At 44.2% G+C, this 22,082-nt stretch overlaps 1 long non-coding RNA gene and 1 pseudogene across 1 annotated transcript; both read right to left on the reverse strand.

Moving 5' to 3' along the window:
• The window catches only part of LOC110779414 (cysteine-rich receptor-like protein kinase 25), a 50,745-nt pseudogene that overhangs the window by 2,435 nt on the left and 26,228 nt on the right, over positions 1-22,082 (reverse strand).
• Positions 18,691-19,852, reverse strand: LOC130466278 (uncharacterized). Its single transcript, XR_008926319.1, has 3 exons — positions 19,782-19,852; positions 19,507-19,597; positions 18,691-18,830 (listed from the first exon to the last, which is right to left on the reverse strand). It is a non-coding gene; the product is annotated as an uncharacterized lncRNA (long non-coding RNA).

Genomic DNA, 22,082 nt, shown 5'->3' on the forward strand with positions numbered 1-22,082 from the left:
ATGTAAAAGAAAAAAATGCAGCCTAAGCCCACATGCCTAAAGATGCCCCAAAGCCCGACCCGACCCGACACGAAAAAATCCCAGCCCGACATTAGCATGAAAAAAGCACGGTCCGGCACGGGCACGAAGTCGTGGGCCGTGGGCCTTAATTTTTTGGAAAAAACACGACTCGACCCGGCACGACAAATCATGCTAAATTTAGTAAAATTATCCTTAGGCACAACGGGCCGGCCTGGCCCAGCACGAAAGCCCGTGGGCTTGGGCTGGACTTGGGGGCCTGTTTTAAACTTTTCGGACCGGCACGACATGAAACAACATGGGCCTGGCGTGCGTCCGATCCGGTTAGGCCCACGGTCCGTAGGGCTCGGCCCGAAGCCCGACCTGACCCGACCCACGACCATCTTTACACATGCGGCACATGCCCATGTGTCGGGCCATACCGCAGCATCTAGCCCAACTTCATTCAATTTAAATTGTTTTGTCGTGTCAGATTGGGTCATGTCATATCCCAGCCCAGCCCAACCCATCCCAATGACATCTATAGGGATTATAAAAATTGAAGAAGTAAGGTGAGGACTCGGATTCGGATTATTTTATTTTATTTCGAATTCGGATCGGAGTTTTTTCTTCGGATCGGAGTAGGATTGAATCGCCATCCCTAGTGAGGACATACCCTGTAAATACTATGTCCGCCTTCTCCAAACTCTTGAATGGCGGAAATGGCTTTGCGGCCGGTGATCAACTCAAGAAGCACAACCCCGAAGGCGAAGACATCCGATTTCCTTGTAAGATGTTCACTTGTATAATAATATGGATCGACATAGCTGCAACAAGTATGATCAAGAAAGTAATTTAATCAGCTAATCACATATTCACATACATTATTGCCTAATGAATTAAGACTTGTCACATGAATTAAGATGTTCACTTGTATATTAACAAGGATGGACTTTTTAATGTAACTAGTTGTTGGACTGTGCGCTAGCGCGCATAATCCCCCAAGAAATGCAAAACTGTCTTCTAAAAATATTACGTAATATACAAGCACTTGCAAATTTATGAAAAATGTTAGAAATATAGTTAATTCTACGAAATATTAATGTTATGATAACGTTGAATTAACATAGAATAAATAATACAAAACCATAAATAGATAAATAAATTAGGAGATATGCAAGTAATGCAACACACGCTCGCCTTCCCCCAAAGTATGATTCGTATAATATGTGAAATTGCAATTTGTTAAACTTAATTTTGACGATAAAATAACATTCTATTTTTAACTTCAAAAAGAGGAACATTGGCATTGCCAGTTGTTGCTTGCTTATCTTCTATAATCTTGATCCTTATGGAAGTCCATGCTGCAACAGAAGTTTAATATAGTTCAATTAATATCAAATCAAAGCACATTCACAACTATTTTCATATATACAACTACGAAAATTCAAAAACTCCAAGAAGATGAAGCTATTGTCAAAGAATTCACCCCACCACACAACTCATATAGATTATTTATCTATCGGATCCACCAACGGTGAACCAACCCACAAATATCACAAAACCAGTCCTAGTTTTCTTACAGTAGAAAGTTGAAAGTCAGCAAGTTCAAATTCCTCCCTACCTCTCAGTCTATCTCTCCATCATTTGCTTTCATTGAATTTCAATCCTCTTTTTTACTCATCAACGATGTCCCGATCCAAGAAAGAAAAATCAGCATTTTATACACTTGAAAATTTTCTTGATGAAATACACAGATCAAGATACTCACATCTGTAGTCTAACCCAAACGATGAGCTCTATCTTGTCTGCAATCCAAGGTTGGATTCCAGCCACTTTCATACTCACATCTTTAGTCTGACACAAACAATAAGCTCTATCCACTGCCTGCAATCCAAGGTTATAGGGTGACAGTTAGGACATAATGCCCATTTCATGGCTCATTTATTTTCTCTCTATGGGGAAGTTTCTCATTAAACGTTCTCATTTCCACTGGTTTTGTAGATGAGGTAATTCCTCAAAAATATCACCGTTATCACCTGCCCTTGTACCTAGCAGGGCAGGTGACCTAGGTACAAGGCCAAATGACCTAGCAGGGCAGGTGTCTAATGTTAGATTGATACAAGAGGTGAATCAGTTATCTTAAAAATAAATGGGTTTATAATGTCAAAAGCAATTCATACTCTCAACAATATTAACCAGCTGATATATTCAGCTAACAAGGAGGAAAAGAGGCAATCTTTTAGTCATTCTGCTTATTAGTTATTAGTATAAAACGGGCTCAAAGTTTGTGAGTTTTACAGACCAACCAATGAGGTAATATGGTCATAAGAAATCACCTAGAGTTATTATGATCGTGTTAATTATTACCAATCTAAGTATAGCACATTCAACCACATAAAACTCCATCAGAAGGATATCTACAAACCCAAGGAAGCATGCCAGAACCTAAACAAAAGCATAAATAGTTTAGAGACTGGTATTGAGTTTAGACTCTTAGAGATGTTTTATAGAACCTGTTACAACTTTTACCTCAATCTGCCGGAATACTCACTACCATTCATTGTTCATCGTCCATATACACAAATAAAAAAGAAGCTAACACACTGTTCCGAGTATGGAACTGGGGATGCCCTGCCTGGAGATGTCGCCCTGTTAGACAGAACGAACGTAAGCTAACCTCGGGGGTTTAACCGAGGAAACCCCCTCCGATGCCTAAGTCAGCAAATGAAATAATGCTCTAGAGAGAGAAAGTAGATAGGGTTAAGAATTGTACTTGTATTGAACGTGTCCGCAAATGAATGGGGACGGCAGTATTTATAGGCGTACTATTCAGTACTTTGGCCTATTCAGATGTTGCCGCGTGTACGCTAGTGATGTACTTGTTGTTTGTCCTTTTGCTTAACGACGTATCTATGTTGTCGTCTAGCAGGTCGTTGCCCCGCAGACCTAAGGGTCTGCGCGGTCCTTGAGGACTTGTGGTACTTTCAATAGGTACTTCCTGCGGTTGCTTCGCTTGATCGGTCTTATCAGACGCTCGATGGTCTGCTGTGACATGGATGGTATGCTAGGTTACTTCTACTCCGTACAACTAGTCCCCAAGAGTAGGGCTGACTATTTGGAGTTAGGCCTGCTCTTTCTGTGCTTTAGCTGTATCCTGTACAACTAGTCCCCAAGAGTAGGGCTGACTGCTTGGAGTTAGGCCTGCTCTTTCCGGCCATATCCTGCGGCGTTGGCTGTGCGTATCATCGCCCTTTTTTTTTTTGAATATAAAACGTCGCGGTTTTACTGTAGTAAATAAATGTTTGAAAAAATAAACTGTCACGGTTTATTGCGCCCCATGTGTCCTTCATCCAGGTAGGTGATCCGAAGGGTCTTTGAATCTTGGCCGTTTATTTTTTTCTTTAAATATGTCTTTTCAGTCACTTTCCTTTTCTCTCTCCTATTTCTCACCTTCTTCACCTTCTTCACCTTCTTACTCTCCTTTAACTTCACTTTGCTTCAAACTCAATCTTGCCATTTCCGAAGTGTTCTAACTCCAAGCTCTTTGCTTTTTCGTGTTTTCGTGCTATTCCGGTGATTGCGCATCCGTTGGTGGTGGTGTTTTCTCCTGAAATTGTCGAGGTTTTCTGGGCTTGCGTTTTTCCTCGAGGGTTTCTAGTCCGCCATTGTTGAACTTCCCTTTCCGTCCTTCTCTTTTTCAGGTAACTCTTTTGCTTTTTCTTTGTTGCTTTCTTTGGTTTTGCATGTAAATTCAACTGTTTTAGTGGTTTTTGCGAATTTTTGTGGTATGTGTACTTTGGGTGAAATGTGGGAATGTTTGTGTTTTTGGTTTTGCCATTTCTGCGTTTTCTGAAGCTTTTCTTCTTTTTCTTCTCTCTTTTTTTATTTTTTATTTTTTTTATTTTTATATATATTTTTTGTGTCGTTTTGCTCTTTTTTTTCGTCGTTTTGTATCTTGTGGTGCTTTTTTCTTACTTTTTTGCCTTGACTTTTCTCCTTCTACCCTTTGTTTATTCTTCTTTCTTTCTTCTTCCTCCTTTCAGTCAACATGTCTGATACCTCTGATAGTGCTAACCCTAGTAGTCCTGGGTATATAAGTGAATCTTCCGAGCCATACTCTCCTTCTTCCCCTTCATCTGTTTCTTTATCTTCTGATGAAGAGGCTAGGACAATAGCAGAGAATAGAACTAAATCTATGCATGATGTCGTTTCTCGCTCTGAGCCTGCGGTGATATCTATCTCCAGTGGTTCTTCCTCTGGAGGCGGATCTCCCGTTACTGGCAGGGCTACGCCTGCTGTGTCAGGGCCCACTCCTGCTTGTCGTCAGCTTCTTAGAGAACTGCGCCATGAGCATTTGGCCAGGGCGGTTCGATTGAACCCTCCCCCTAATGCCCCTGTTGGGCTAGACATCCAACCCCTGGCAGAAGTAGCTTGGTTGGACAGTCTTGATCAACTAGACGAGCCTTTTATTGGGAGTATTGATGGGTCGTTGCATGTTTACCGTAGACGTTCTACGATGGCAACTGGTTCTGGCAGTGCTTCTGGTGACGCAGAGCGTCATGTAGAGAATCCCATTCTCGAGGAGGTGGAGCATCTGCGTTCCTTTCCTCTGTATGTTGAGGAGGATCTTCCTGCTGGCTCAACTGAGGATTATTTGAGCCCTGAGGTTTCTTTCGGTCCGTTAAACGCTGCGCCTGATGTGGACTGGCTCAAGGCAGCTCGTCGACATGATTACCCTGCTGTTGGGAGGGAGCATTATGCTTTTCCTTCTGGGTACGAGCTGGTCGTTCCCGGATGTCCGTATTACTGCTCCTCCTCCAGGCCATATCGGATTATATTCGTATCACTTGGATTTCGGTTTGCGCTTCCCCCTTGATCCAACCTTAGTCAAATTTCTGAAGGCTTTCAACGTCTGCCTGGCGCAACTTCACCCATTTGCTGTGCGGACTTTGATCTGTTATTTGTGGGTGGTGCGTTTCAAAGGCTTCCCTGAGACTCTCTCTTTGTGCAAACGCTTGCACTGTATTAGAAGCAGTGACAACAAGGAAGGGAGCGTTGGCTGGTTTACCACCTATACTGCTCGGGGCAAGATGACCTGCCTGGTTAATCCTACCGGGCAGAGGGAGTGGAAAGGGCGATTCTTCTGGCTCCGAGTTCCTGCCGACTTTCCTCTGCCTCGTACTTTTGTCCCTCCTAATGGCAAGATGGAGGGTTTGGAGGTTCTTGTTGGTCACAACCTGGAAGATGCTGCTTATGAGTGGTTTGACTCCATGGTCACACGTGACGCCAATGGGAAAGACATTGGTCGTGCACCAAAGAATTGGCTGCCTCAGTCAATGTACATTCTGCGGAATGACGTTCTTTCCGCTATGCACTTGTGCAATACTCACCCCCACGGTATGTTTTCTTTTGTCTTCGTCTCTTTTTTTTTTTGTTTTGTACTCAGTTTTATTTTTGACATCTTTCTGTTTTTCTTTGTTCTGCTAGGTCGCGAGCATCTTGACATGAGCTCTCTGGGGTTGGCGGCTGTTGGGACCCCGCTGACCAATGAGCCAGCTGAAGATCCTGCCAATGCTTACAGAACAATAGCTGATATTGTTGGCGGGCGCCGAGCAAGTTCTCGCCGTACCGTCAGAGGTGGGGGTTCTGCTGGTGGTCGTACTAGCAGAGGTGGAGGTTCCGTGCTTGGGCGCACGGGCAGGGGTGGGGGCTCTGTTGGGGCGAACACAGGAGCAGGCGCCTCATCGTCTCGCTCTGTTCCTGCTCCTCGGGTTACTCCCTCTACTCCTGCCTCTGCGCGGCGTGGGCATACCACACGGGGAGGAGGCAGCGTTGTGGGTCAGCGTCGGAATCGCTCTGATATGGAAGGCATCTCTGCTGGTGTCGCGGGAACCGCTGCTGATCAACTTCGCTCTACTCCAGTGGATCAAGTTGTGAACTCCTCTGCCTCCGAGCCAGTAGAGATTGTGACTGAGGAGCGAGATGTTCCTTTTGTGCAGCGTCCGGGCAAACGTATTTGCACTGGGGAGAGCTCCCGTTCGCAGGAGCAGGCCCAAGCTTCTGCCCCTGCCAATCAGAGTACTGCTTCTCTTCCCACTTCCTCTGCTGCTCTCGCTGCGTATTTGGAGGAGCAGTTGAGGTTGCCTGAGTCTTCCATTCCTTCCTATGTGAACATTAGGAACAAGGAGTTTTTGGAAAAGGAGACCATTGATGTTCGCCCTGAGGTGAACCCGGAATTGGCTGCCTTCTTCCCCCCTGCGCCGATTAGCGATGACATCTTTGTTCCTAACTGGGATGTCAGAACTAACGAGTATTTATATGCCAGCTTCCCGGAGAAGGGCGGAACGTTGGCATATCGGATGTTAAGGGGAATAGCGCTCCTGCCGATCGTCCGCTTGAGCGTGTTTATACCCCTGGGGTTAATGCCTACCAGAAGGTGTTGGAGGTACAAAGCTTGTGCATCCACTTTGTTTTTGTACTTAGTCGATTTTTGTGTGTTTTTACTTTGACTCATCCTTGTTTTTGTTTTCCTTTAGTTCCATACTCGGAACAAGTGGCGCTAGAAGGAGGGGACCTCCCAGACCTTGTGTACCTAACCCCTGTCCGAACAATGACTGAATCTAGTGAACCAGTGATCCAACAGATAGAACCTCCCCCCACCAGAAATAACCAAGGACCTGCGACCATACCCCCATTTGGTATGCCCCAAAGCATGGGACTGCCAAGAGAAACACCACAGCCCAGAGCCATGGCAACTCCTAACCAGGTCGTCCAAGTCCCGACAAGTGCCTCACTGGCACGTCTGGGAGCAAACTTCTCACCAGACCAGATGCGCATGGCCCTGGAAGTCTTGACCTTCCTCACTCAAACAACCCCCCAGGTTAGGAGGCAGCCTCCGGAGATTGAGGTCGATCAGAGGAGAAAGCGCCCGAGGCCGCAAATTAGCCCCACTGTCTGGAGGAGGAATTTGCAACCGGAAATGGAGGAAGCGGAAGGTCTAGAGCATGAAGCAGAAAGCATCACACCTAGCAGAGCTCAACCAAGGGCAAGAACAGAGCAAATGCTCAGCCCAAGGCGTCATTCCACGTCAGGTATACCGAATCCCATCCGAGCTATAGTTAGGCCTGATAATTCCCCTTTTTGTGATGAGATACTTTCTGAGATGATGGAAAAAATAAAAATGCCCACATGCAAGTACTCTGGAAAAACAGATCCTGCCAATCACCTCTCAGCCTTTGGGGGACATATGATGCTTTACACAAATACGGATTCTATGTGGTGCAAAGTGTTCCCTTCTACACTGGAGGGGATAGCGCAGAGTTGGTTCGATAAGATACCCAAAGGGACGATAACTTCCTTTCGGCAGCTTTCCATCTTGTTCCGTACCCAGTACGTTGCTAATATTGCAAGAGAAATGATGACAGGAGAATTGATGTCAGTCGTCCAAGGACAGCATGAATCTCTGAGAGATTACATATCTAGGTTTAACATGGAGGCATCAAACATACCCAAGTTGCAGCAAGAGGTGGCAGTCCTGGCCATGATGTTTGGTCTGCGCGATGGAGAATTCAAGAATTATCTGGGTAGGAAGTCATTCACAACCCTGGCAGAGGTATTGGGGAAGGCAAATGAATTCATCAAAAGGGAAGAAATAGGCAAAGCAACCTCACGCAGGTATGTGGTTAGCGAGAATAATTACAGCGGCCAAAACAAGAAAGAGCCATACAGGAAGGAATACCCAGACAAGAGAGATAACCAGCAGCCCAGAAAGGACTGGCACGGACCTGGCAGAAGCAGAGGTACTGAGTTCAAAACTGAGAAAAGAGGCAAATTCAGTGAGTACACTCCCTTGGTCGCATCCAGAACTCAAATCTTCGCTATCAGTAAAGAGGATGAGAAATGGAAGAGGCCACCCAAAATGTACAACAAGTACAGGGATACGAAGAAATATTGTGATTTCCACAGGGATCATGACCACCTCACAGAGGAATGCACCCACCTGAAAGATAATATTGAAGATCTGATTCGTAGGGGATACCTAACACAGTTTAAGGCAAAGAGCTCTTACAGCAGAACTTATGAAAACAAGGATGGAGGCAGTAAGTTTGAAAACAGAAAGGCGGACTATAAGCAGAATGACCCAGCAGACCAGAAAAGGCCAGAGGATATACTAGTCATCACAGGTGGACCAGTATACGCCGGAACCACACCGAGCGAGCTAAGGCCAGTGTGAATGAATTCAGGCATCAGGTAAATTATCATAACTCAACAAATGGCCTGCCCCGCCAAAGATCCCCCACTGTATTTTCACAGAAGGCGACTGCAAAGGCATCATTTATCCCCACGATGATCCAATGGTACTGGCTTTAAGTGTTGCTAACAGGAAAGTACATCGTATTCTGATAGATGGAGGTAGTTCTGCAAATATTTTGTTTTGGCCAGCCTTTCAGGAGTTGCAGATCGATGACAAGCACGTCAAACCAGTTAACTATCCGGTGATTGGCTTCACAGGGGCAACAGTGATACCCGAGGGAATTGTTAGCTTACCGGTGCAGATTGGGCAGAGTAAGGACATCAAGAATGTCATGGTAGACTTCATGATTGTGAAAGTTCCTGCAGCCTACAACGCCATTCTGGGCAGACCATTCATTCATGACTCAGGGGCCGTAGTTTCTACTTATCACCTCACCATGATGTATACGACAAATGATGGCCGCTCAGCCAAGGTCAAAGGCAGTCAAGAGCAGGCTAAGAAGTGCTACCACACAGCGCTAAAACAACCACCCAGACCCCCACCACTGGCCGAAGAAGAACTTCCCCAATCTCGAAAAGAAAGAGAGCAGAGCGTAAAAAAGACAAGTTGCTAAGCATGGAAAACTTCGAACATTGAGAAGAGGGCATGTTGGAACCCACGTCAACTGACGAAACTGAGGAGATAGAATTAGAGGAAGGGGTGACAGACAAGACAGTTCGAATTGGCACAGACGTAGATCTATCCCACAGAGTGAACATCATTGGTCTGCTGCGAGAACACGCAGACATATTTGCCTTCTCAGCAGACGAAATGCCAGGGATTGACCCCAGTGTCATGGTCCATAGACTGAATGTCAGTAGAGAAGTTAGGCCATTGAAACAGAAGAAGAGAACTTTTTCGGCAGAGACGAATGTAGCCATCCAAGAAGAAATCAACAAGTTGCTAGCAGCCAAGTTTATAGAAGAGTGCGACTACCTAGAATGGTTGGCTAACGTTGTGATAGTAAAGAAAGCAAATGGTCAATGGAGGATGTGTGTAGACTTCACAGACCTAAACAAGGCCTGTCCAAAGGATTGTTACCCATTGCCCAGAATAGATCAGCTGGTTGATTCCACCAGTGGACACACTCTCTTGAGTTTCATGGATGCATTTTTCGGCTACCATCAGATCATTTTACTCGAATCAGATCGTAAGAAAGTTGCTTTCATCACAGACGCTGGAGTTTATAACTACAAAGCTATGCCATTCGGCTTAAAAAATGCGGGTGCAACTTACCAAAAGCTTTTAGATAAGATATTCGCACAGCAAAAGGGCCGGAATGTGGAAGTATATGTGGATGATTCTATAGTCAAGAGCAAAAAGGAGGCCGATCACATCGCAGACTTGTGGGAAACATTTGCTACGTTGAGACAGTACGGCATGAAACTAAACCCAAAGAAATGTGTGTTCGGTGTTAAGTCAGGAAAATTCTTGGGATTTCTGGTCAGTGAAAGGGGAATAGATGCCTACCCAGAAAAAGTGGAGGCCATACTCAACTTGCCAGAGCCAAAAAAACATACGAGATATACAGAGATTAACTAGAAAGATGGCAGCACTCACTCGTTTTATTAGTAAGTCTGCAGATAGATCCCTCCCTTTTTTCCAAGTGCTGAAAGGCAACAAAACGTTTAAGTGGGAAGAAGAACAAGAAAAGGCATTTGCGGAGGTAAAGAATCACCTGAAAAGCCTCCCAACCATAGCCAGACCAAAAGTAGGAGATGTGTTGCAGTTGTACATCTCTGCCTCCAAAAGGACTGTAGCAGCAGCCTTAATAGTGGAAAAGGACAAGGTCCAACAGTCAGTATATTTCGTCAGTCACATCTTCAACCCCGCAGAGCAGAGGTACCCCCTGATCGAAAAAATGGCCTTCGCGATTATGATAGCTGCCAGGAAGCTGAAACCATACTTTGACGCTCACAAGGTACAAGTACTAACCAATCAGCCTTTAGAGAAATCGTTGCAAACGCTAGACACCTCAGGCAGACTGCTGAAATGGGCAGTAGAACTCTCAGAGTACGACATTGAATACAGGCCAAGAACGGCCATAAAAGCACAGGCACTAGCAGACTTCATAGCTGAGGCATCCTACGAGGAGGAAGAGGAGCCTCTGGGGACCTGGCAGATCTATGTAGATGGCTCAGCCGCAGTTACAGGGTCAGGAGCAGACATTATAATGACTTCACCAGAGGGTAACGTTTTTGAATATGCCATAAAGTTCAAATTCAAAGCCTCAAATAATGAAGCAGAGTACGAAGCACCGATCGCAGGCATTCAAATGTGCAAGGCAGCAGATGCTAAGAAAATCGTGTTAAAAACAGATTCCCAGTTAGTGGCCAGTCAGTATAGAGGCGAGTATGAAGCTCGAGAACCATCCATGCAGAGATATCTGGCACTGATGAAAGAAGCAGTAGCCCAGTTGGAAAGCTTCGAGATTCAGTTGGTCCCCAGAGCAGAGAATAGCCAAGCGGATGCCCTCTCAAAATTAGGAAGCTCTTCGTTGCAAGACCTTGAAAGGACAGTGATGGTGGAAGTACAAGAAGAAAAGAGTATGGATAAGAGGCCTGCGGTAAATGCCATCAACACAGAACCTCAGTGGTACGACAGTATAGTATCATACAAGCTTGGCAGGGGTCTCCCTACAGAAGAACCAGAACAGAAGAAGATAAAACGAAACGAGCACTGGTTTGTGATCTACCAAGGAAGATTGTACAAGAAATCCTTCTCCCTACCCCTGCTGAGATGCGTCTCAACAGAGGAATCACAGAGAATCATTGAAGAAATTCATGAGGGAATATGTGGAAATCATATTGGAGGCAGAACACTAGCCTTAAAAGCTCTCAGAGCAGGATACTATTGGCCAACCATGGTGAGTGACTCGCAGTCATATGTGAAGAAATGCGACAAATGCCAAAAGTTTGCTCCAGTAATCAATCAGCCCTCAAATGATCTACAACCAATCATCAATCCCATACCATTCGCTCAGTGGGGAAAGGACATCCTGGGTCCGTTTACAGCCGCAAGCGGAGGGAGGAAATACTTGATCGTGGCAGTGGATTATTTCACCAAGTGGATAGAGGCAGAGCCCACAAAGAGCATAACAGCTAAACGAATGAAAGACTTCATTTGGAGGAACATCATCACAAGATTCGGCATCCCAGAAAGTTTGGTCTTTGATCATGGGACACAGTTTGATTGCACACCTGTAAAGGATTATTGCGTAGAGCTAAGAATCAAGTTTGCCTACGCATCAGTATGCCACCCGCAGAGCAACGGACAGGCCGAGGCAGCAAACAAACAGATCCTTGGAGCTCTGCGAAAAAAGATCGAGGATTTTAAGGGTGCATGGGCAGACCTCATACCAGAAATTTTGTGGTCCAATAGGACAACTGAGAAAGAGGCGACAGGGGAAAGTCCTTACAAGTTAGCCTTCGGAGCAGAAGCAGTATTACCAGTAGAGGTTGGCCTGCCTAGTTTCAGAGTGCAGTACTATGATGAAAGCACCAATGAGCAACTCATGAGGGAGTCATTGGACCTTCTGCCAGAGGTAAGATTGCAAGAAGAACTAAGACTCACAGCAAACAAAGAGAGAATGAGCAGGGCTTACAACAAAAGAGTCAAACACAGACCTATGCAAGTGGGGGACCTGGTGCTCAGGCGAACAGCAGCCACAGGAAAGGGCAAGGCAGAAGGGAAGTTCACTGCAAATTGGGAAGGGCCATACCAGATTACAAGGGAGGTAGCCCCTGGCTCATATCATCTCATGACAATGGATGAAAAAGAGCTAAAGAATAGCTGGAACGCCAACATGCTCAAAAAATACTATGTTTAGTATAAGTGATCTGTACGATGATAAGGCAAGATAAGCCAAAATTATCCTTTTTGTACTCTTTTTGACAGAATACATATAATGAAATGAGCTTGCCGTTTCCAGGAAAAGATATGGTGATAGACAAAATACAATGTAACTTAGAAATACACCATGATACACGCGTTCAACAGGTAACTTGACTTGATCACTCAAGTTAGCTGAAGAACAGTGTCATGATGAATTTCTAAGCTAGAATATCGCAGAGCAATTTCTAAGTTTTGCCTTGGCCAAAGCCAAGACAATTCAAAATGGAAAGCAGCCCAAAAGGCTAGCTAGAATATCGCAGAGCAATGTCTAAGTTTTTCCTTGGCCAAAGCCAAGACAATTCAAAATTGGAAGCAGCCCAAAAGGCTAGATAGAATATCGTAAAGCAATTTCTAAGTTTTGCCTTGGCCAAAGCCAAGACAATTCAAAATTGGAAGCAGCCCAAAAGGCTAGCTAGAATATCGTAGAGAAATTTCTAAGTTTTGCCTTGGCCAAAGCCAAGACAATTCAAAATTGGAAGCAGCCCAAAAGGCTAGCTAGAATATCGCAGAGCAATTTCTAGGTTTTGCCTTGGAAAAAGCCAAGGCAATTCAAAATTAGAAGCAGCCCAAAAGGTCAGCTGAAATGTCACAGAGCAATCCCTAAGTTTTGTCTTGGCCAAAGCCAAGACAGTCCAAAAGGGGAAGTAGTCATAAGACGTTCTATAAGCTTGGCTCTGATCGAAACTGGAACATTCCAAAGACAAAAAAGATATCAGAAATTGGCTAAGTACTTAGCAAAATAAACAAAGAAAGAGGAGAAACACACGGTACGCAAAATATGCATATCAATGTCGGCGGCTATACCTTCATTAGAAACCAAGGAAAAAGGATAAAGTACAGCCCTACAAAATGGCTCTGGGCAGTAAAAATACCAGCCCAACTCAAAAATATTTCAAAAGAAAGGCAGAAATAAACTAACTAAAAATTGTTCTAAAAACCAAAGTGACACAAACGCCACCACCCAAAAGGGTAAATACTAAGTAATATTGTTTAAAGCTAAACTATTACATAACAGCTCCAGTAATACAAGAAGAACAGGGGGATAGCCGCCACACCCATTATTCGTCATTGCCTTCAGCGCCATCTTCATCAGAGAAAGGCAAGTCCCCTGGGTGAATGTTTTCAACGCAGAAGTCAGGCACTTCACTTGGCTCTGCGGCGCGACCCTCAGTAGCTTCAGCCTCTCGCAGTTCCCTGAGAATGGTGAGGTGTAGGCCAGCGAGCCAATCCTCCTCGATTAAACTCCAATCGAACTGGGGATACTTGTGCTTGATAATGAGAGAAGCCGCTTTCCACCCACCATCATATCTCTGCGTCAAAAGAGCGTACTGAGCATCAGATCGGCAAAACTCTCGCACAGCAGCAGCCACCTCTTTTTGCACAGAGCGACGGAGATATACCAACTCATCCGCATGCCTTTGCTCTGCAAGGCTCAGTTGCTCGGCTAAGTCGCCAGTGCGTTTCCTCTCCGCTTCCACCTCCGCCTGAGCCTTAGCTAGGTTCTCCCCAGCTGGGCGCAGAGCTGCAACCTCACTAGCCAAGTTGTCTCTCTCGACAGATATCGCTTGAACATTGGCATTGGCAATAGTAAGGGAAGAAGATGCTCTTTCGTTTTCCAGGGTCAGGTCCCGAATCTGCCTATCCCTTTCTTCGAGAAGAGCAAGATGTTCATCATGCTTCCTCTGATAGTAGAAAAAGAAGTCAAACAGCTCCTTCACAGCACCCCCAGCCTGAAAACAATGCAAAAAAAAAAAAAAAAAAAAAAAAAAAAAACAAACACAAGGATGAGTCAAAGTAAAAACACACAAAAATCGACTAAGTACAAAAACAAAGTGGATGCACAAGCTTTGTACCTCCAACACCTTCTGGCAGGCATTAGCCCCAGGGGTATAAACACGCTCAAGCGGACGATCGACAGGCAGCGCTATTCCCCTTAACATCCGATATGCCAACGTTCCGCCCTTCTCCGGGAAGCTGGCATATAAAGACTCGTTAGCTCTGACATCCCAGTTGGGAACGAAGATGTCATCGCTAATCGGCGCAGGGGGGAAGAAGGCAGCCAATTCCGGGTTCACCTCAGAGCGAACATCAATGGTCTCCTTTTCCAAAAACTCCTTGTTCCTAATGTTCACATAGGAAGGAATGGAAGACTCAGGCAACCTCAACTGCTCCTCCAAATACGCAGCGAGAGCAGCAGATGAAGTGGGAAGAGAAGCAATACTCTGATTGGCAGGGGCAGAAGCTTAGGCCTGCTCCTGCGAACGGGAGCTCTCCTCAGTGCAAATACGTTTGCCCGGACGCTGCACAAAAGGAACATCTCGCTCCTCAGTCACAATCTCTACTGGCTCGGAGGCAGAGGAGTTCACAACTTGATCCACTGGAGCAGAGCGAAGTTGATCAGCAGCGGTTCCCGCGACACCAGCAGAGATGCCTTCCATATCAGAGCGATTCCGACGCTGACCCGCAACGCTGCCTCCTCCCCGTGTGGTATGCCCACGCCGCGCAGAGGCAAGAGTAGAGGGAGTAACCCGAGGAGCAAGAACAGAGCGAGACGATGAGGCGCCTGCTCCTGTGTTCGCCCCAACAGAGCCCCCACCCCTGCCCGTGCGCCCAAGCACGGAACCTCCACCTCTGCTAGTACGACCACCAGCAGAACCCCCACCTCTGACGGTACGGCGAGAACTTGCTTGGCGCCCGCCAACAATATCAGCTATTGTTCTGTAGGCATTGGCGGGATCTTCAGCTGGCTCATTGGTCAGCGGGGTCCCATCAGCCGCCAACCCCAGAGAGCTCATGTCAAGATGCTCGCGACCTAGCAGAACAAAGAAAAACAGAAAGATGTCAAAAATAAAACTGAGTACAAAACAAAAAAAAAGAGACGAAGACAAAAGAAAACATACCGTGGGGGTGAGTATTGCACAAGTGCATAGCGGAAAGAACGTCATTCCGCAGAATGTACATTGACTGAGGCAGCCAATTCTTTGGTGCACGACCAATGGCTTTCTCATTGGCGTCACGTTTGACCATGGAGTCAAACCACTCATAAGCAGCATCTTCCAGGTTGTGACCAACAAGAACCTCCAAACCCTCCATCTTGCCATTAGGAGGGACAAAAGTACGAGGCAGAGGAAAGTCGGCAGGAACTCGGAGCCAGAAGAATCGCCCTTTCCACTCCCTCTGCCCGGTAGGATTAACCAGGCAGGTCATCTTTCCCCGAGCAGTATAGGTGGTAAACCAGCCAACGCTCCCTTCCTTGTTGTCACTGCTTCTAATACAGTGCAAGCGTTTGCACAAAGAGAGAGTCTCAGGGAAGCCTTTGAAACGCACCACCCACAAATAACAGATCAAAGTCCGCACAGCAAATGGGTGAAGTTGCGCCAGGCAGACGTTGAAAGCCTTCAGAAATTTGACTAAGGTTGGATCAAGGGGGAAGCGCAAACCGAAATCCAAGTGATACGAATATAATCCGATATGGCCTGGAGGAGGAGCAGTAATATGGGCATCCGGGAACGACCAGCTCGTGCCCAGAAGGAAAAGCATAATGCTCCCTCCCAACAGCAGGGTAATCATGTCGACGAGCTGCCTTGAGCCAGTCCACATCAGGCGCAGCGTTTAACGGACCGAAAGAAACCTCAGGGCTCAAATAATCCTCAGTTGAGCCAGCAGGCAGATCCTCCTCAACATACAAAGGAAAGGAACGCAGATGCTCCACCTCCTCGAGAATGGGATTCTCTACATGACGCTCTGCGTCACCAGAAGCACTGCCAGAACCAGTTGCCATCGTAGAACGTCTGCGGTAAACATGCAACGACCCATCAATACTCCCAATAAAAGGCTCGTCTAGTTGATCAAGCCTGTCCAACCAAGCTACTTCTGCCAGGGGTTGGATGTCTAGCCCAACAGGGGCATTAGGGGGAGGGTTCAATCGAACCGCCCTGGCCAAATGCTCATGGCGCAGTTCTCTAAGAAGCTGACGACAAGCAGGAGTGGGCCCTGACACAGCAGGCGTAGCCCTGCCAGTAACGGGAGATCCGCCTCCAGAGGAAGAACCACTGGAGATAGATATCACCGCAGGCTCAGAGCGAGAAACGACATCATGCATAGATTTAGTTCTATTCTCTGCTATTGTCCTAGCCTCTTCATCAGAGGATAAAGAAACAGATGAAGGGGAAGAAGGAGAGTATGGCTCGGAAGATTCACTCATATACCCAGGACTACTAGGGTTAGCACTATCAGAGGTATCAGACATGTTGACTGAAAGGAGGAAGAAGAAAGAAAGAAGAATAAACAAAGGGTAGAAGGAGAAAAGTCAAGGCAAAAAAGTAAGAAAAAAGCACCACAAGATACAAAACGACGAAAAAAAGGAGCAAAACGACACAAAAAATATATATAAAAAAAAAAAAAAAAAAGAGAGAAGAAGAAAAGCTTCAGAAAACGCAGAAATGGCGAAACCAAAAACACAAACATTCCCACATTTCACCCAAAGTACACATACCACAAAAATTCGCAAAAACCACTAAAACAGTTGAATTTACATGCAAAACCAAAGAAAGCAACAAAGAAAAAGCAAAAGAGTTACCTGAAAAAGAGAAGGACGGAAAGGGAAGTTCAACAATGGCGGACTAGAAACCCTCGAGGAAAAACGCAAGCCCAGAAAACCTCGACAATTTCAGGAGAAAACACCACCACCAACGGATGCGCAATCACCGGAATAGCACGAAAACACGAAAAAGCAAAGAGCTTGGAGTTAGAACACTTCGGAAATGGCGAGATTGAGTTTGAAGCGAAGTGAAGTTAAAGGAGAGTAAGAAGGTGAAGAAGGTGAGAAATAGGAGAGAGAAAAGGAAAGTGACTGAAAAGATATATTTAAAGAAAAAAAATAAACGGCCAAGATTCAAAGACCCTTCGGATCACCTACCTGGATGAAGGACACGTGGGGCGCAATAAACCGTGACGGTTTATTTTTTCAAACATTTATTTACTACAGTAAAACCGCGACGTTTTATATTCAAAAAAAAAAAAAAAAGGGCGATGATACGCACAGCCAACGCCACAGGATATAGCTGGAAAGAGCAGGCCTAACTCCAAGCAGTCAGCCCTACTCTTGGGGACTAGTTGTACAGGATACAGCTAAAGCACAGAAAGAGCAGGCCTAACTCCAAATAGTCAGCCCTACTCTTGGGGACTAGTTGTACGGAGTAGAAGTAACCTAGCAGACCATCCATGTCACAGCAGACCATCGAGCGTCTGATAAGACCGATCAAGCGAAGCAACCGCAGGAAGTACCTATTGAAAGTACCACAGGTCTTCAAGGACCGCGCAGACCCTTAGGTCTGCGGGGCAATGACCTGCTAGACGACAACATAGATACGTCGTTAAGCAAAAGGACAAACAACAAGTACATCACTAGCGTACACGTGGCAACATCTGAATAGGCCAAAGTACTGAATAGTACGCCTATAAATACTGCCGTCCCCATTCATTTGCGGACACGTTCAATACAAGTACAATTCTTAACCCTCTCTACTTTCTCTCTCTAGAGCATTATTTCATTTGCTGACTTAGGCATCGGAGGGTGTTTCCTCGGTTAAACCCCCGAGGTTAGCTTACGTTCGTTCTGTCTAACAGGGTGACATCTCCAGGCAGGGCATCCCCAGTTCCATACTCGGAACACACACCTAAAACTACCCCATATACAAAATGATGATCACGTAATAAGTACAATATAAAATACATATCAATAAAATTCATTGATTATTCTTCATTTACTATTGTATTATAATCTTATTGATTACTAACAGGATCTAAGAGCCACAATCTGGATATATAACAAGTATGAGCATACGACATCAAGTAAACAAGCAAAAAAATAGAAACAATATGTTTGGTGATAAAGAAAAAGATAATCACAACAACCAGATGATAAATAAATCCACCAATACTTTGGTGAATGCATCACTTGAGTTAGATATATGCAATTATAATACCCCATTGTGCATATGAGGTATCTACTTTAGATGTTCAAGAGAGTCAAACACCGTGCTTGTAAGTTGTAAATAACTTTCTGGGTTTTTCTTTTGGTTGGGTGGGAGGCAAGTGCAGGGACCCTAGACACATCGGTTATGACATTTCGGCCTAAGCATCATTTTGTTCATATTTTCGGCTGAAAAAGGCAATCTATATCCTAAAAATTGTATTGGATTATAGTTTATCAACTCTAGATTTATTGAAAAATAAAAACAGGACAACTAATTCATCACAGTTATACGTGCACATCCGTTATCTAATTATACCCAAGAAACCAGATAATCTTCACAACCTACATACAATCTACACTCAAAGAATAACCAGATCCAAATATCATACAGTTGTCTACCTCATCAACAAGAAGAATGTAAAATCAGTATGACATTCTTCATCTCCTCGTCAAAAGAAAACACATGCAAAAGAACTTAAACCTTTAATGATAGCTATGCATTCAAATATGAAGCACCGTCTTTTTAAAAAAAATAGAAACTTCTGGTTGGTTCAAAGTTCCAGAACTTTATGGTTCAGCAGTAATGTCAGAAATAATCTTCCGTGTAGCGGTTTTGCTGCCTCGACAAATTCTCAATTATATTTAGGGTGTTGTTTGAGGCCTTTCCTGCCATGATGAAAAATTCAAATGACATGAGAAGGAAACCATAGCTCCGTTTGGTAGGGCGTAAAACGTTTTCCTGGAAAATGATTTTTTCCTTTTCAATCATTTTACGTTGTTTGGTTGGTTAAGGGATGTAAAACAATTTTCCATGACTCCCTCAAAGGTGGAAAACCCTTTTCCATTTGAAATGGAGGGAAACCACTTTTCCTTCTTTCCTCCTTACTTCCCTCTCCTTTCTTCCCCTCAATTTTCACCATCTTCTCTCATTTTCCTTTAAGTTACCAAACAAAGGAAAACTAGTTTGGAATTGTGTTTTTCCTTGGAAAGTGTTTTCCATGGAAAATCATTTTACAATGAAAACGTTTTACGCTCTACCAAACGGAGCCCAAGGGTTAAAACGGGCCGTAAATTCTCTATTACACACAAGTATATCTGTATATATGTAAGTTCTCTAGAAACTCTATAGATATCCATATGCAAGTCTTGAGTAACTTATTCAGTTATACACTTGTACTCCCTTCGTTCCAAAATCATTAAACTATTAGGTATTTAGGTTTCTCGTGTACTCTGTTCGTTCAGTTATACACTAATATCCAAACACATAATTATATATATATAGTTACGAATAGCAGAAAGTGATTGTATAAAATATACATAATTACGAGCTCGTGAGCAAAACCTCTCAATCCTTGCGATCTAAGGCCTCGAATCGCTGATCATGGCCCCGTATCTTCCTAAATATATGATAATTAGTAGTATGATCAACCATCCTGCATAGAAATAGAAAAAAAAATTAAAATAAAAACTCCAAGTAAGCAAACTTCATGCAGGAAGATCAAATAAACAACCAAATGATCCCCCGATTCCCTCCTTCGTAAATAGGAAGGGGGAGGGGTTCTTTACACCAGTAGTTACAACACAAGTCAAGCCAAACCAAGATTATATCATAACCACCTCCTTTGCTTCTTCTAACAATTTCTTGAAACCCTCCACCGTAGCCTTTTAGCAGCTCTGTTAGTTTTACAGAGATCCTCAAGAGGGGGGAATTGATATTTTATGGTTTTACAAAAATTAAACTACTAGGAACAGAAACAATAAAATATGCAAGCGAGATTTAGCGTGGAAAACTCTCTAGGCCCAATAGAGAGGAAAAAACCACGGCCCCTTTTGGGGACTTAAACACATTCACTAATTAGGCAAAACAACTCAGTTTCTTTACAAGCCTAATCTACTCGGGCCACAATCTGTTAGTCGCCTCTGACTACAGATGACCAGGAACAACCCCTCGTTGTTCCTTCCCTTACAGAAACAGTCCCTCAACTGCTTCTCCTTACCGATCTCTTATGAGATCTTCTCTCTTGCTTAAGTAAGCCTGACTCAGGCTTATCATACAAAAACTCAACACTTAACTGAAATCAAAGAATATTAAACTTAACACTAAATACTAGATACAAGACCACGTAACAAATACTGCTCTTATATGGGAACAGGAACAGACTTCTTTTAAAGATTAAAACTTTAAGGGTGATACCTGAAAGCTTCCGGTTGATGTAAATAAGTCTGATAAAAGTTTCGTAAAGATCTTAAGGTCTATTTATAAGAATCCAGGCTTTTTACCCTAGATTCTAATCCTACACTAGTTAGGACTCTTTTCGAAAGATAGTTTTTCGCAAACAGTTTCTAAAAACGCGTTCTAGATAAATTCTATCTTTATTAATCTGAGAGTTGCAAATCAACTTAAAAACCTTTAAGAGTATATCTTTAAGTAGGATAGTAAAATCAGGTTTAATCTTTGATGTTTATCTTTTGAAAAACAAAAACCGATTTTCTTTAGATTCAGGATTTAATTAGGATTCTTTGAAATACTTTGTTCCCATACTAAGCAATATTTGCTTCTACTGATCTTATACCTTTCTGGACCCTAATTGACTTGCTGGGCTTCATTCTTTTCGGCCCATGATTTAATTCGTCCATACTCTTTAGACTTGTATTCTCCACGAGGTTGGACTTAATCTTCATGCTGCTTCACTTCTTGTCTTGTTGCGTACTTGTCCTAGCTTATAGTGACTTGCTCCTGTCAATCCTTAATTCGACAATTAGTAGAGTGTAAGCTTGTCATCATCAAAACTCAGGAATCAACAATTTCCCCCTTTTTGATGATGACAACCTTACAGATTAATAACATTTAAAAAATATATAAGAATGACTGAGGAATGGAACATGTAACCTGACAGTCGAGTACCAAGATCTTAGCCAGGTACATAAGAGTTACTGAGGTGTCGAACCTATGTATAGACACCAACAGTTTTCACATGTTGCCCCTCTTAATATCTTCCCCCTTTGGAATTATCAAAAAGGGCTAGGAAAAACGATTTCTCGACGAAGAGGAAAGAACATATGTGAATTATATTACCCTTCCAAGCAGAGTGTCATCATGCAGCTCAAGTCGGTCAACGAGTTTGACCGCACCCCTGCAAGCAAAACAAGGAAAACGCAACAAAGAGCACAATACAAACAACCAATTTTACAAGTCAATGTGGGTCAACTATCAGAACGTAGGAAAAGCGCACTAATGAGCATTAGTCATAAACTCGGCGCATCCAAAATATCCAAAAAAAATTGTTCAAAGGACCAAAAGAAAGAAATTGTTTATCAGAGAGCAAAATATATGGGGTGGGGTAAGGTAGCATAAGAAGCAGGTCAGGCATGGGGTGATCCAGGAGCAGCATTATCATCATTTGCCACCTCCTCTATGATCATGTCAGCAAGACGTTCTATCATGTCATTGAAGAACTTTGCCTGGTCCTGCTGCATCTTGTGAATGAGCTCCTGCAAAGAAGTAACAGCTGACAACAGAACCACATTGTCCAGCTGCAGTTGATCCACTTTAACCATCAAGAGCTGCACTGAACCGTCTGGTGAGGGAGCAGCAGATTGGGTTTCACCATCTTTGTCTGAATCTGAATCCTCGACCCTGTAGACCGGAGGAATTCCTTTGGAAGAGCTGGCTAGACGGCTACTGCGACGGATAGGCTGATAAGATGATGTGGTTGGAATGTTCTTGGGAGAGGAGGTGGCTTTGATTGGACTTGTCTCCTTTGGACATATGTCAACAGGAACACCCTCTGTCTGACCCTCCGTCTCCTGGCAAGGAAATGGTGCCTCCTCTTCCGCATCTGACAGTTCATCTCCCTCATCAAGCTCTTCTTCTACCCCTTCTAAATCATCCTCCTCCTGTTGGGCTGTGTCTCCAAC

Source organism: Spinacia oleracea, chromosome 1 (genome assembly GCF_020520425.1).
Source record: "Spinacia oleracea cultivar Varoflay chromosome 1, BTI_SOV_V1, whole genome shotgun sequence".
NCBI lineage: Eukaryota > Viridiplantae > Streptophyta > Magnoliopsida > Caryophyllales > Amaranthaceae > Spinacia > Spinacia oleracea.